Consider the following 15,800-nt stretch of genomic DNA (forward strand, 5'->3'; position numbering starts at 1 on the left):
GGCTTAGCAGCTGGACCCAAAGGTGACAGTCAACAGCAGCAGAAGAGAAAAGGCTGGCTCTCAGCTTAGCAGGTTAAAAGATGTTTATTAGCAGAGATCTCCAAGCTCTGAGGCGAGCGGCTGAGAGCTTCCAGGCTGAGAACCCAGCGGCTGAGAGCTTCCAGGCTGAGAACCCAGCGGCTGAGAGAGCCTCTTCCTCCCTCCTACCCCCTATAAGCGGGGGAGGGTCCCAGGGAGGATACAAGACAACAAATCAGGGGATTCAGGGGGTAACAAGGTGTGCCCACCCCCAAGCTTCAGACCACTAAAATCCAGAGCTAAAGGAATTCCCCCCAGGGGACCTATCACCTGAAGCCCTCTCCCGGAGATTTCACAATCCGGGAGGGACCCCGGGAGTGATAGACAAGCTGCCCCAGAGAGGGGGGTTGGGGCAGAGGGGATGTTACATGTCATGTGAGGTATGGGATGATTGACACAAAACACCTTATTATACAGACAACACAAAAGGGATACAGAATTGGGGATACAGTGAAACGAACCATAACATAAACTTCTTACAAAAATCTAATAAAACAGTTCTGCACCACCACAGGGACAGGGCCTGCCAAGGGCACCCTTGAGCCTGGCAGCTCATCCTGAGCTGCAGCTCCTCTACAGATGGAGACAGCAAAGACAGGGCTCTAATTCAGGGTAGAGGCACTGCAGCAACTTCAGATTGAGAACCAGGCACTAAGTCCTTAATCTTTACAGGAACATACAATAAGAGGTACCAGTATTATTTCTGACCCTGTTTAACAAAACCTTGTGGAGTTTGTGTTCATTCGTGAAGTAAAGCTAAGATTTTTTTTGTTATTTTTTTTAACCATTCAAGAAGCAGCAGAAAGCCTCCATCAGCTCTGAAGAGAATGACTCGGAGTGCACCAGCCCAGTAATGCTGGATAGCAGGCTTGTGTCCCCCCAGAACAAGCCCCACAGAAGTATGGCCCCTTCCCCTCCCTCTGGGGCATTTCTGTGGCTGCTGGGGTCCCCAGCCTGATCCCCACACTGTCTTGCAGGCTGGCCAGGAATGTCCCAGTCCCTGGAAATCTGCGAGGGGCTGGAGGAGGGGTCGGGTCACCAGTACCTCTCCAACTGCTCAGACACCGAGGAGGAGGACAGGAACCAGCTGGTAGGTGAAGATGTGATAGTCTCAGAGCCTGGAGGGCTGCCATGGCCAGACAGCCTGCCTTGCTTTCCTTACTGGATAATGGATGTATCTTGTCCATGTCTCTCAGAATTTCCATATCTCAGCTTGGGGAATGAGAAGATGTCTCAGACACAGTTTCTTGAAATAATTTTAATTAGGGTAGCTGATAGGGCTCTGTCACATTCCCTGCAGCAGTCAGAAATCACAGCTGCATGATATGAAATGCAGCTAAATAAGTTTTTCTCTCTACCACAGTCTCCAGGAAAATACAAAGCCCTTGCAGACTGCAAGAGAAGAGGATCAGAGGACCTGCTGGTGAAAAACAGGGATGAAATTCACCTCTTGCATGAAGATGGTGAGGGACAGTGGTAGGTATTTTAGGATTACTTTGCCTTATCTCTAAGAGCCTGAAGGGCAGTCCTTTGAAATGTCACTAGCCTGGTGATACACACCTTGCAGCTCCTGACTGAGCTCTAGACCATTCCAGAAATCTGGAGAATTCATTCTCTTGCCAAGCCTAGATGCCATCTGCACTGGCTTGGCCTGGGAAAACAAATGAGGACTTCCCTTGCCATGGGTCTCTGTGTGAGCTGGGTTTTACCAACACCTTCACAGCCCCTCTTGCCATGCTCTTCCCACTTCAGATGGTGCTTCCCTTTGCCCATCCCAGCTCAGCTCCAGGCTTTGTTCCTCTGGGCTTATTACCAGCCATAGTGAGTAATTGCAAGGCATTTTCCTCCCTCAGACAGCTGTAGGAGTGTTACCTGGGGGTGGCTGCAGACTGTTTCTGTTGTGTGTAAAGCTGTGGCTCACAAAAGAACACCTCACAGCTGCTTCTCTCCTTGGCTGGGAGCATCCCCTGGGAACACCCCTGGGCCTGCTGCCTGTTGGGCCATTATGTCCTTGTCTGGAAGGGCAGCATGCCCCTCCTGAGATCTACAGAAATTTGGCTGAGGTTTCTGGCTCTTTCTTTTTCAGGATGATTCTGAGCAGCTCTCATCAGCCAGCCCAGGGTCTCAGTAGGAGGGAGCCCAGTGTGCTAATGCCTTGTTTGGGGTGTGGGAAGGGTGAAGTTAGCAGGAAGCTGGGTCCGATTTGTGCAGGCACCAGCCTGTAAATGCACAGATGTCAATGCCCTGTGTAGGATTCCTGGCTGACAGCTATAGCCCTTGCACTTCAAGGGAAATCATAATAAGATAAAACAGAATATTTCAATTGCAAGGGATTTGCAAGGATCATCTAGTCCCACTGTATTTTCAAAAAATCAGTCTGTTGTTAGCAAAAGCAGATGCAAAGCATCTCAGGTTTGCTGAAAGTTCACAACTCCTGGGGGCTTCAGCCAGTGCCAGTCAAAGATTTCTCACACCAAGCTTTTTTGTTAGCACAAATTTCACTGCATGAGTGAAACAGAGGGTTGTCACTTATGAGCATGAGTATTTCCAGCTGCCTAAATCTGGGCTTGAATTTACTTATAGTACCCTGACTAAAATCATCGTACCAGTCTTAATAGCAGAGTAGCCAGTTTTTCTCACCTGGCATCTCTGGAGGTCTTGGGCAGGACGACTTGAGTGGGAGTCCTGTTCTTCTCCATTGTCTAGAGAGGCGTAGGCTTTTTAATTAGGTTCCTAAATTTAGGTGGGAAGAATACTTTAAATGCATGGCCAGGTCCTGCTAAAATGCTTCCCTGGTTTGAACAAATTGTTGCTTGCACCCCCAGCTGTGTAGTGTGCCCTCACCAAACTGCTTCTGGGTTAGTTGGCTTCTGTTCCTAATGCTGTTGTCATTCAAAGGTTGGTGAAAAGCCTTAACAGAAGAAAAGAAGGCTGGATTCCTGTCCACAGTCTGCAGATAGTAATCGGTGACTACAGATTTCAGAATGCCAAAGTTGCAGGTATTTGATAACGCACCTAGCAGAAATATTTCATATCTCAAATCAGGTCTTTTAAGCAATTTGCATTACACTTGATGTACTAAATCTGGCTGCATATGCCTCTGCTGGAAAAATAGAAAAGCAAGCAGCCATTCCAAAAAGCCTGCAAAAGTAGTAAATTAAGCTTTTTCTTTCTGTTTAACACGTTAAGACATTTCTGAGACTTTAGGCACTAGTTAATTAAAACCAAGCATTTAAAAACATAGATTTCATTGCAAGAGCACTGAGTAGAAGACTGGGAAGAAGAGACAGTCTGACCAGGGATTCCCATGACTGTTTTGCCTCCTGCTGTAGCTCAAACCCCGTGTGAACAGGAGGCACCTAAGCAAAATCTCCTGCTGCAAGGCATCGTTGCCTGACCCCAGCACTCTAAAGGCAATACTTCCTCGGTGCTGCCTCACTCCTGCCCTCACTGCTGCCTGCTGGTTAATCCATCCTTAGATAAAGTTTATAGTAAACAGGTTACCAGGTTTCAGCCAAAGGCTTAGTCTCCAAACCCATATTTCTCATTTTCTAGCTGTAACTGTACATAGAAATAGATAGGGAAGCATAAGAGACTACACAAGAAAATGCTTTAAAAGCAGCCTGTTGCCCTTGCCATGTCCGCAGCATCACTGCTCTGTGTGTTGCCTCATCACCATGTTGTCCTCTGCAAATGGGAGACCAGGGTTGGAGATGGAACAGCTCAGGAAGCCCACATAGACTTAGTCCATTAAAAAAAAAAAAAAAAAAAAAAAAAAAAAAAGGCAAACAAAAAAACCTAGTTATGACTATGAAGCAATTTTTGCAAGGAGATTTCTCTTTAAATACTTCTTTCTGTCAGAATCTATTATTTTGATGAATGTGAAGGAAGTCATCTGACAGGCTTAAAATTCCAGTCAGCTTTTGATTTTTTTTTTTTTTTGTATATTTCAGTGAAATCCTTCCTATACAGGAAGGTATTTTTTATCCCCTTTGTTGCAGGGCAGTCAAATCTCACAGGTTGAAGGTTTGCTGATTTTCTATAAGGAGTAGATTGCTAATGAATGTTCAGAGTTTACTGACAGCCTGTTTTCAAGATGCAGTTATGGCTCCTTTGATCTTCTCTCCATGTATAGATACCCCATCTCACCGGGTCCTATGAAAAAGGATTTTCCAGCTGTGAATGCATCTCAAAAAAAGGGTACTGGGAAACTTTGAACCCTGGTTTGCATTGTCAGTGATCATATCCCCAAAAACCTAGAGCCTGTCAGCTCTAGACTGGTTTATAAAGTTGCTGAATACAAACTAAGGGGAATTGCATGGGGTGAAACCACAGAAAATGCCTCCTGTGAGTCCCACACCACTGCCCAGGTACTCCAGAGCTGTCCCCCAGGGTCTGAGAACACTGAGGCTCTGCTTTCCCTGCGAAGGTGACTGTTCTCTTTTGCTGTTTCTGATCATGCCTGCAGTCCTGAGGCATGATTCTAATCTTACACACACTCCAGGAAATATTGGAGAATGATGTAGGATATTCTCTTGCTATTTCCTAGAGCTATTCCTAGAGCTCTTCAGTAATGTGTCCTTCCAGCCATAAGCAACTTGCACTCTGAAAATTGATTTTCATACAGTACTGCATTCAGCAATTCCCTTTACTCTGGAGGGGGGGGGAGCTGGTCACTTCACCCTACAGATGACACTGTACCACTGACTGACTCCTTGGGAATGGTCTGGACTGGGCTCTTTCCTGCTTCTTCAGAAAATGGAACTCTTGCTCCAGTATAGCAGAGCAGAATTAGGCAGCCAAGCTCATGGAGCGAACTAGGGGCAGGAGGGGGCATCAGAACCCTCACAGATTATGAGCTGCTTGTGCTGAAATGCTGATTTGCATGTCAGCTATGTAAACTTGACTAACATGTTGTGGGGTCCCCGAGAGCTTAGAGAGTGTTGGAGTCACTTCAGTGCTGGGGGAGAGGCAGTTCTGGCATTTTGTGGGGGCAGTGCCTGTCTTATTGCTCAGCTCCAGGTTCCCCTAACTAAAAACTCCACATCCAGTCACAGAATTTCATAGCAGAATTCATACAAATCTGGGGCTTGGGATTTCTTTCAGGGCAAAGCCTTTAGCTGAATGGAATAAATGGTTCCCTTACCTTCACACTTCTTAAATTTGTACTGTGGCCCACCACAGAATAGCTGATACCTGCATGCCTACAAGCTGTTTCTCTCCCTTCCTGCTAATTATTCTAGTGTTGAGCTAGTATAAATAATGAAGTTACAGGGAACTTTTTGCTGTCCATTTTAAGTTAGCAGAGGGGTATTTGGTAAATGCTTCACTCCCCAGCCATTCCAGATTTGCAAATCCACACTCTTGTGTTACCTCCACTGAGGCATAGTGACCTGGTTCAGGAACGACACGGCAGCCACACCCAGGCTGCTCGGACCACCAGCTCACAGACACCAGTGTGGTGGATGGCTAATGGCATTTATTAACTGGTTACATGGAGTTATAAAACCTCTGTTTGCTACATCACTTCCGTCTGCTTACGTTACAAGTTAGGTGTTGCTTACCTTATCAAGGACACTAACCAACTAAGAATTGAGGGAGGGGTTCTGTCTGCCCGTACAACGCGATATCTTCCGACCGCCTGTCCCTAATCTCCCACATTTCCCCCCCCTCCCATGACTAAGTAAAAAAGTATAAAAGTATAAATGTCATAAAAATGCAAAAGCTGTTAAAGTTAGTATAATAGGATACAAAAGTGGTATAAAATGTTAGTAACAAGCGCACTTCACGGTAATTGCATGCGTTCGACAAATAGGATGTCGACTTTCTCTAAACGTCTTCTAACAAACGACACTAACTTGTTCAAAATGCAAGGCCTAAAAATCAATGTTAGGAGTATCATGGTGAGAGGGCCTATTAAGGTGGTGTCTTAGGGTAACTTTATGATGCTTGTATCCCCAATCGTCTGTTCTGTTTGTGCTGTATATTGAGTCCTGTGCCTTTAAGACTGGTTCTAAGAGCAAGGAGAAGCGCGGAGTTTGTTTTGAGAAAACTGCCTGACTCCTCCACATTCTGCTGCGGACAGCGTTTTCGGCGGAGGCTTGGAGAGACTGCAGGACAGAGATCTTGTTTTGCTTTTAGTTAGTTTCAGCTAGCTAGGGCAGAGAAGTTCCCTGGACTGTTTTTTTTCCTTTTTCTTGGAACTGTTTAAACCTGCTCTGGACTGAAAACCCAGGGGAGCACTGGGGGCTGCACCTGCGGCCCACCGGGGCCTGGACCTGGGCATTTTCCAGCAGCGCCAGAGAGACTGGGACTGAGGAGAGGCACTGAGAGAGAGAGCCGAGCTCCACCCACGGCAAGGACTTTCTCAATTTGCCATCTCACTTCAGAAGGAGAGGTTTTATTGTTTCATATTATTCATTCTTTATACTTGTATGCACTTCATTTGTTTAGTAAAATAGTTTTTTCCACTTTCCTCCAAAGGGGTTTGTTTTTTTGTTTTTTTTTCTGGACCGGTTGGAGGGAGGGGCCACTTGGGTTTGCTTCCTTAGAGGGATCCTATACAGGGGTTTTCTCCCAAATTTGTCCCAAACCAGGACATACTTCTAACTGGTGCCCAACGTGGGGCACGAGAGAGTGGAAAAAACTTGTATTGATTATTATTAACTGCATTTTTTGGTTGTCCTTTGGGTGGGGATTAAACAGTCAGTGGCCATGTTGCTTCTTGAATTCCTAATGTCTCTTAGAATGGAGTCTTTTCTGCATTTCTGTTCCCTAGGCTTTTTTGAGGTCTTAATACCTTTCTGGTCCCTAGGTTTGTTTTCTTACCCAGAAATAGCTCCAATATTGTCCCTAACATACAGCTTTTACACTAGGGATGCACAAATTAGAATAGTTATTTTGCTGGGTTCGGTGATTATGGTTTACAAGAAGCTTGTAAAGATACTGGAGTTTGTTCTGGGTATGTTCAGTTTATGGTTTTTTCGTCCTACCCTGCGTCCTAGTTCCAGCAGCATGTTTTGGGGATTTATCAACAATTGCACCCAGTTTGTTAGAGGAGGAGTAGGGGATGAGGCCCTTCAGCCTCTTCTTTCCTTCTCTTTTGAGTCAGTTACATCACTTTTGGAGAATGTTCAGCGTCTCCTGAACGTTAAAGACCCCACCTCCCTGGTATTTCACCTGGTGACTTTCCTCTATATAGTTTATAGCTTTTCTAGAATAAGTCACACACTGCTAAACCCTGTAGGGCAGCAGACAGAGACAAGGGAGCAGGGAGATAAATCAGTCATTCAGGCTGCAGCTAAACCAGACAGTGAGGCTAAGACACCAGCAGTTGCTGCAGTAAAGAAGGGAAAGAAGCACACGGACAAAACCGATCGACCAGTAGACGATGATTCAGGTGAAGGATCCTCAATGCCTCCTGACACCCAGTCAGGAGTCAAACCACCTGACACACAATCAGAAGCTGAAGCAACTGATGATACACAGTCAGAAACCGAACCAACTGATAGAAAATCGGAAGCCCAACCAGCTGCTACAAGATCAGGAGCCCGACCAACTGCTACAAGATCAGGAGCCCGACCAACTGCTGCAAGAGCAGGAGATACTATCGAGTCCTTTTCCCTGAAGGACCTTCGTGGCCTAAGAAAGGATTATACTCGACGACCTGATGAATCTATAATTAGTTGGTTAGTCCGCCTCTGGGATGCTGCAGGCGAGGCTACAATACTGGATGGCACTGAAGCGAGACATCTGGGATCCCTATCACATGATCCAGTTATCAACCAAGAAATGATGAGGGAGGCTAGTCCTTGCAGTCTCTGGGAACAGGTCCTGGGAACAGGTCCTGGGAAGTGTGGCACAAAGATATCTGTGTGCCGACGATCTCTATATGCAGCAAACCCAGTGGAAAACCATTGAACAAGGGATCCAGCGCTTGAGGGAAATGGCAGTGGCGGAGATTGTCTTTTCAGATGACATAAACACTCGGAACCCCGACTTGGTACCATGTACACCTGTGATGTGGCGAAAACTTGTACGACTTGGGCCACAAGAATACTCCTCTGCTTTAGCAATAATGAAGCGGGATGAGACAGAGGAGACCGTACTTGATATGGCGAAGAAGCTCCGAACATATGCAGATGCTGTGCATGGTCCAACACATGCAAGAATTGCAGCTCTGGAAACGCGTATGAGGAAATTAGAAGACAAGATAGAGGAGAATCACAAAGAACTCAAGCAGGACATTCTCCAGATCTCTGCAGTACAAGTTAGGGGCTCTGGCACCACACGCAAACGTTCCCTAGATAGAGAGGGAAAAGGCATCCCACGGGCTAAGCTGTGGTCCTTCCTGCGTGATTGTGGAGAAAACATGAAAAGATGGGATGGAGAATCTACTGATGCTATGACGCAACGGCTGCATGAATTGTTGGATGGCAAGACTGTGAGAGGAAATTCTAGCAAGAAGGAAGCAGCTCCGGTTACCCAGGGAAATAAGGATAATCAGGCTTAGAGGGGCCCTGCCTCTAGCCAGGTAGAGGCTAGGGAAAACCGTGTTTTTTGGACTGTGTGGATTCGTTGGCCTGGCACGTCAGAACCACAAAAATATGAGGCCTTGGTTGACACTGGTGCACAGTGCACATTACTCCCATCAAGACATGTGGGGGAAGAATCTGTTTCCATTGCTGGGGTGACAGGGGGGTCACAAGATTTTACTTTGGTGGAGGCTGATGTGAGCCTGACTGGAAATGAGTGGAAGAGACACCCTATTGTGACTGGCCCAGAAGTTCCATGCATTTTGGGCATAGACTTTCTCCGAAATGGGTATTTCAAAGACCCAAAGGGATTTAGGTGGGCATTTGGGATAGCAGCTGTAGAGACAGAGGGTGTTAAGCAGTTGAATAGCTTGCCTGGACTATCAGAGAACCCATCTGCTGTAGGTCTTCTGAAGGTGGAAGAGCAACAAGTGCCAATTGCCACTTCAATAGTGCATCGCCGACAGTACAGAACAACTCGAGATGCTGTGATCCCCCTCCACGAGATGATCCGTGAGCTGGAGAGCCAAGGGGTGGTCAGCAAAACCCACTCACCCTTCAACAGCCCCATCTGGCCTGTGCGCAAGTCTGACGGAGGATGGAGATTGACTGTGGACTACCGTGCCTTGAACGAAGTGACTCCACCGTTGAGCGCTGCTGTGCCGGACATGCTGGAACTCCAGTACGAGCTGGAGTCCAAGGCAGCAAAGTGGTACGCCACAATTGACATTGCTAATGCATTTTTCTCCATTCCTCTGGCTGCAGAATGCAGGCCTCAGTTTGCTTTCACCTGGAGGGGCGTGCAGTACACCTGGAACTGACTGCCCCAGGGATGGAAACACAGCCCCACCATCTGCCATGGACTGATCCAGGCTGCACTGGAAAAGGGTGAGGCTCCGGAACATCTACAGTACATCGATGACATCATTGTGTGGGGAAACACAGCAATGGAAGTGTTTGAGAAGGGAGAGAAGATCATCCAGATTCTCCTGAAGGCTGGCTTTGCTATCAAGAAGAGCAAAGTTAAGGGACCTGCTCGAGAGATCCAGTTTCTAGGAGTAAAGTGGCACGATGGAAGGCGTCAGATTCCCACTGAAGTCATCAACAAGATCACAGCAATGTGTCCACCAACCAACAAAAGGGAAACACAAGCTTTCCTAGGCGCCATGGGTTTCTGGAGGATGCACATTCCTGAGTACAGCCAGATTGTGAGCCCTCTCTACCTGGTCACCCGCAAGAAGAACGATTTCCACTGGGGCCCTGAACAGCAACAAACCTTTGCCCAGATCAAGCAGGAGATCGCTCATGCAGTAGCCCTTGGCCCAGTGAGGACGGGACCAGATGTGAAGAACGTGCTCTACTCAGCAGCCGGGAACAATGGCCTGTCCTGGAGCCTTTGGCAGAAGGTGCCTGGGGAGACTCGGGGCCGACCACTGGGATTCTGGAGCCGAAGCTACAGAGGGTCCGAAGCCAACTACACTCCAACAGAAAAGGAAATCTTGGCCGCCTATGAAGGAGTTCAAGCCGCCTCAGAAGTAGTAGGCACTGAAACACAACTCCTGCTGGCACCCCGACTACCAGTGCTGGGATGGATGTTCAAAGCAGAAGTTCCCTCTACCCACCATGCCACCAATGCCACATGGAGCAAATGGATTGCCCTCATCACTCAGCGCGCCCGCATTGGAAACCCAAATCGCCCTGGGATTTTGGAAATAATTACAAACTGGCCGGAAGGTGAAAACTTTGATCTCATGGATGAAGAAGAGCAGGAACAAGTGACACGTGCCAAAGAAGCTCCACCATACAACCAACTGCCAGCAGAAAAAACACGCTATGCTCTTTTCACTGACGGTTCCTGCCGCGTCGTAGGGATGAACCGGAAGTGGAAAGCAGCCGTATGGAGCCCGACACGACAGGTTGCACAAGCCACTGAAGGAGAATGTGGGTCAAGCCAACTCGCTGAGCTCAAAGCTCTTCAACTGGCCCTGGACATTGCTGAAAGAGAGAAGTGGCCAAAGCTCTACCTCTACACTGATTCGTGGATGGTAGCCAATGCTCTGTGGGGATGGCTGGAGAAGTGGAAAAAGGGCAACTGGCAGCGTAGGGGAAAACCAATCTGGGCTGCAGATGAGTGGAAGGACATTGCCACTCGGGTAGAGAAGCTACCTGTCAAAGTCCGTCATGTAGATGCCCATGTCCCCAAGAGTCGGGCTAATGAGGAGCACCGAAACAACGAGCAGGTAGATCAAGCTGCAAAGATAGAGGTGTCAAAGATAGACTTGGACTGGCAACACAAAGGAGAGTTGTTTCTAGCTCGATGGGCCCATGATGCCTCAGGCCATCAGGGCAGAGATGCCACCTATAAGTGGGCCCGAGACCGAGGGGTGGATCTAACCATGGACCGTATTTCTCAGGTTATCCATGACTGTGAGACATGTGCTGCCATCAAGCAGGCCAAGCGGGTAAAGCCCCTATGGTATGGCGGGCGATGGTCCAAGTATAAGTACGGGGAAGCCTGGCAGATTGACTACATCACCCTTCCCCAAACCCACCAAGGCAAGCGCTACGTGCTCACAATGGTAGAGGCCACCACAGGATGGCTGGAGACCTACCCTGTGCCTCACGCTACGGCCCGTAACACCATCCTGGGCCTTGAAAAGCAAATCCTGTGGAGGCATGGTACCCCTGAGAGGATTGAGTCAGACAATGGAACTCATTTCAAGAACAGCCTCATCACCAGCTGGGCTAGGGAACATGGCATTGAGTGGGTGTACCATATCCCCTATCATGCACCAGCTTCAGGGAAAATAGAAAGATACAATGGACTGCTAAAAACCACCCTGAAAGCACTGGGTGGGGGATCATTCAAAAACTGGGAGCAGCATCTAGCAAAGGCCACCTGGTTAGTTAACACCCGAGGTTCCACCAACAGAGCAGGCCCTGCCCAATCTGAGTCCCTACATACAGTAGATGGAGAGAAAGTCCCAGTAGTACATGTAAGAGGTTTATTAGGGAAGACAGTTTGGATCAATTCTGCTTCAAGTACAGAGGACCCCATCCATGGGATTGTCTTTTCTCAGGGACCAGGCGGCACATGCTGGGTAATGCAGAAAGATGGAACCACACGATGTGTACCCCAGGGAGATTTGATTGTTGGGTGAGAACTGTGTGTAATTATCGCTGTGTGCTGAATGGTACTGCCACTGTATGTAACTGTATATTGCATATTGTTTTTTATATAGATGTATGTGTATGTAGAGCTGGAGTATATATTAGTTTTAGTAAATTGACGATATGGGGATAAGGGGTGGAATGTCCTAGGGTAACTTTATGATGCTTGTATCCCCAATCGCCTGTTCTGTTTGTGCTGTATATTGAGTCCTGTGCCTTTAAGACTGGTTCTAAGAGCAAGGAGAAGCGCGGAGTTTGTTTTGAGAAAACTGCCTGACTCCTCCACATTCTGCTGCGGACAGCGTTTTCGGCGGAGGCTTGGAGAGACTGCAGGACAGAGATCTTGTTTTGCTTTTAGTTAGTTTCAGCTAGCTAGGGCAGAGAAGTTCCCTGGACTGTTTTTTTTCCTTTTTCTTGGAACTGTTTAAACCTGCTCTGGACTGAAAACCCAGGGGAGCACTGGGGGCTGCACCTGCGGCCCACCGGGGCCTGGACCTGGGCATTTTCCAGCAGCGCCGGAGAGACTGGGACTGAGGAGAGGCACTGAGAGAGAGAGCCGAGCTCCACCCACGGCAAGGACTTTCTCAATTTGCCATCTCACTTCAGAAGGAGAGGTTTTATTGTTTCATATTATTCATTCTTTATACTTGTATGCACTTCATTTGTTTAGTAAAATAGTTTTTTCCACTTTCCTCCAAAGGGGTTTGTTTTTTTGTTTTTTTTTCTGGACCGGTTGGAGGGAGGGGCCACTTGGGTTTGCTTCCTTAGAGGGATCCTATACAGGGGTTTTCTCCCAAATTTGTCCCAAACCAGGACAGGTGGGAACAAGGGTGGCTAGCCATGGGGATTGATTGAACCATGACTCGAACCATCCTTGTTGGGCCTCTCTCTCTCTCTTTCTCTGGGCCAGTCTTCCTCTCAGTTCGGCCATGGAGTCTCGCACGACTCCGGTATGGTCTCCATAAAAACAGCATTCTTCTCTCAAGGCGGCACACAGGCCTCCTTGCTGCATGAGCAAGAGGTCCAGTCCTCGCCTGGTCTGCAGGACGACTTCCGAAAGCGAGGAGATAAATCTTTCCAGAGAGGAGATGGATTTTTCAATTCTCAGTAAGTCTTCGTCAATTGTCATTTGCAGCTGAGAAAGTCTTTGATGTTGGGTCACGAGAGCTGAAACACCTGTGGCTGTGCCAGTGGCTCCTAGGCCAAGGAGCATTGCAATAGTTATACCTGTTATTACTTCTCTTTTGCGGAGCAGGATGGTTTCTTCTAAAAAGCGATACATTTCTTCTTCTTGGTGATACAGGACTCTAGGAACAATCAGAACTTGGACACAAAAGTCAGCAAGGTTATTGAGTTTGCTAAGGTACACACAGGGGGTTATTCCAATTTGTTGACAGACCCACATTCCTGATAGGAACGGAACTGCCCACTTACCAGTCTTTTGGCTAGGTTGGATGAACTCAGTACAGATATTTCCCATCTGCTTTGCTACGGTTACACTGCCAAAGCATTTGCCTCGGCCTGTGACTTGACTCAGGGTAATTTCTCTCCGGGGTGTGTCCCACTTACAGTTGTGTGGATTGTTTGCTGCAGAATATTCGAAAGGAGCATCAAGGGCGACACCCTCATAAAAAGGAGGTTCTGCATTATAACATAACCAGCATGATTTTGTAAAGTTCGGATTGGATTGGTTCAATGACAAAAAGGTAGCATTTAACACACTAAGAAACAGATTGTAAGGATCTGACTTAGGTTTTTGGTAGATAGCTAAAGGACTGAATGAGGAGGAGGTGCTAGGTGTGGCATCTCTCCTGTGTCTGCATGCTGTGAGAATCTGATAGGGTTTGAATGACTGGGGCACTGAAGGTGGGAGTCTGATAATTTGCATGTTTGCCCAATTTAAATGCCTGGCTGCATTTAAAGCATGCCATTTTTATCTTCTTCCAGTCTGTGAGGGGAGTTCGTTCTGACTTCCCCTCAGCCCAAGTAGAAACATTGTTGTTACTGATTTTATATACTGTTACTTCTTCTTTGTCAGAGCCGGAGTCAGAGCCGGCAGCAGAGGACTGACTGTCCCAGTCCCAGCTGAAGTCCGAATCAGAGCCGGAAGTCGACTGACTGGCTGCTTCTGGGCTCTGGACCCTTTTGGTTGGGCTCCGACCCCGTCCCTTTCCCTCAGGGCTGGGCCGCCCTTTCCCCCTGGGCCCCAACCCCTTTCCCTCAGGGCTGGGCCACTCTTTCTCCCTTGGCCTCCGCCCCTTTCTCTCGGGGCTGAGCCGCCCCCTGCACCTGCGCTCCCCCTGCCTCCTGCTGTGGGAGCTTCTTGCCTTAGAAAAACGTACTTTTTGGCAAAGATTAGCTTCAGCTCTCTCTTTGTGCTCTCCTCCCTTTTTCTGCTCGCGCGCCCCCGCGTTAGCAAACGAGTTCTCTTTGTTTTCGTTGGCAACGAGCTCACTATCTAAATTAATTTTCTGTTTTCTGCAGTATAGTTGCTGCTTTCCCTCTCGGATTCAGCGCTATCTTGAAGCGCATAAGGTGGGGGTCCCTCCCCCGCTTTTTCAGCATTCCTAGCTTCTTCAGCTAGACCGTTGTAAAATGACTGCATCTGTTTTATCTCTTCAGTGAGCGACCTTGAGCTTGGAGGCTTTGAAGCGAGCTCTTGATTTTCCGAGCCTGAGCCTATGCATTCGGCCGAACTGACTTCATCAACACTCTGAGCATTATCACTAACATTCAGACTACATTCCTTTACACTCTGAAAATTCTCAACAACAGTTCCCTCTGAGAAAGTTTGCGTTGCTGCTGCGATACCCAATTGGGGGGAAATCTTTAAACAATTTCGGGCAGCTCACCAGGTGTCCTGTTCCTGCAAAGCCTTCTGCAGTGCATCTACGACCCTTCCCCATGCCTTAAGATTTTTCCCCGAGCCGGAAGACATTGTGTCTTCGGCAAGAGCCTTAGTACATTGATCCCAAACATCTGGGTGGAGGATATCCACCGGTCTATCAATAATACTAAGTTGCAAAAGCCTCGTCACTGCGAGGGTAAAATCTTTTGCTTTACAATCAATTCCCCACTGCTTATGAATCTGAGAAACGACCTTCACGAGAGCTTCCATCCTCTGCGTGGGTCCGGAGGCGTCCCTCCCGCCGAGCTGGCCCCGCCGCTCGGCCGTCGTTCACCCGTCCAGGCGACTCCCGTTCTCCCGGGCAACTCCCGGGGTTTCGGCACCACTTGTCACCTCCGCTGAGGCGTAGCGACCTGGTTCAGGAACGACACGGCAGCCACACCCAGGCTGCTCGGACCACCAGCTCACAGACACCAGTGTGGTGGACGGCTAATGGCGTTTATTAACTGGTTACATGGAGTTATAAAACCTCTGTTTGCTACATCACATCCGTCTGCTTACGTTACAAGTTAGGTGTTGCTTACCTTATCAAGGACACTAACCAACTAAGAGTTGAGGGAGGGGTTCTGTCTGCCCGTACAACACGATATCTTCTGACCGCCTGTCCCTAATCTCCCACAGCTTCCTGTTCTATTTAGACAATAAATGCCTCATTTAGAAGAATGAGCCCGCCATGGACTGTTGTAATGCATTAATTTGGTTTATATTTCATCGGATTTGTAATGTTTTTTCTATGTATCTGTCCTATGATCTGCCCATCCCCCACACTGAAATGTAACCCAGCCCTGTTCCCTCCCACTTCTCCATTATTGGGTGGTGCCTCTCGGCCCTGCCCCCTGGAGGAAAAAGCCCCGATGGGGGAGGGGCGAGGTCTCTCTGGCACCAGCGAGTCATCGGGAGAGTCCAGCAAAGCAGGACAGGACTTGAGAATAAAATCTGTAAAATCCCATCCGAAGCCAGAGAGCAGACTCTTTTACTTTTGCCATCGGCGGTCATCTATTCTTGTGGTGAGCAACCACAATGGACTTCTTCATCTTAAAATCCTGTTCCATTATGGACCTCACTTAGGGTGCTAACCCATCATTTGGGTTCGACTGGGCTGGCTACCC

This window comes from Hirundo rustica, chromosome W (assembly GCF_015227805.2).
Source record: "Hirundo rustica isolate bHirRus1 chromosome W, bHirRus1.pri.v3, whole genome shotgun sequence".
In the NCBI taxonomy this organism is placed as follows: Eukaryota; Metazoa; Chordata; class Aves; order Passeriformes; family Hirundinidae; genus Hirundo; species Hirundo rustica.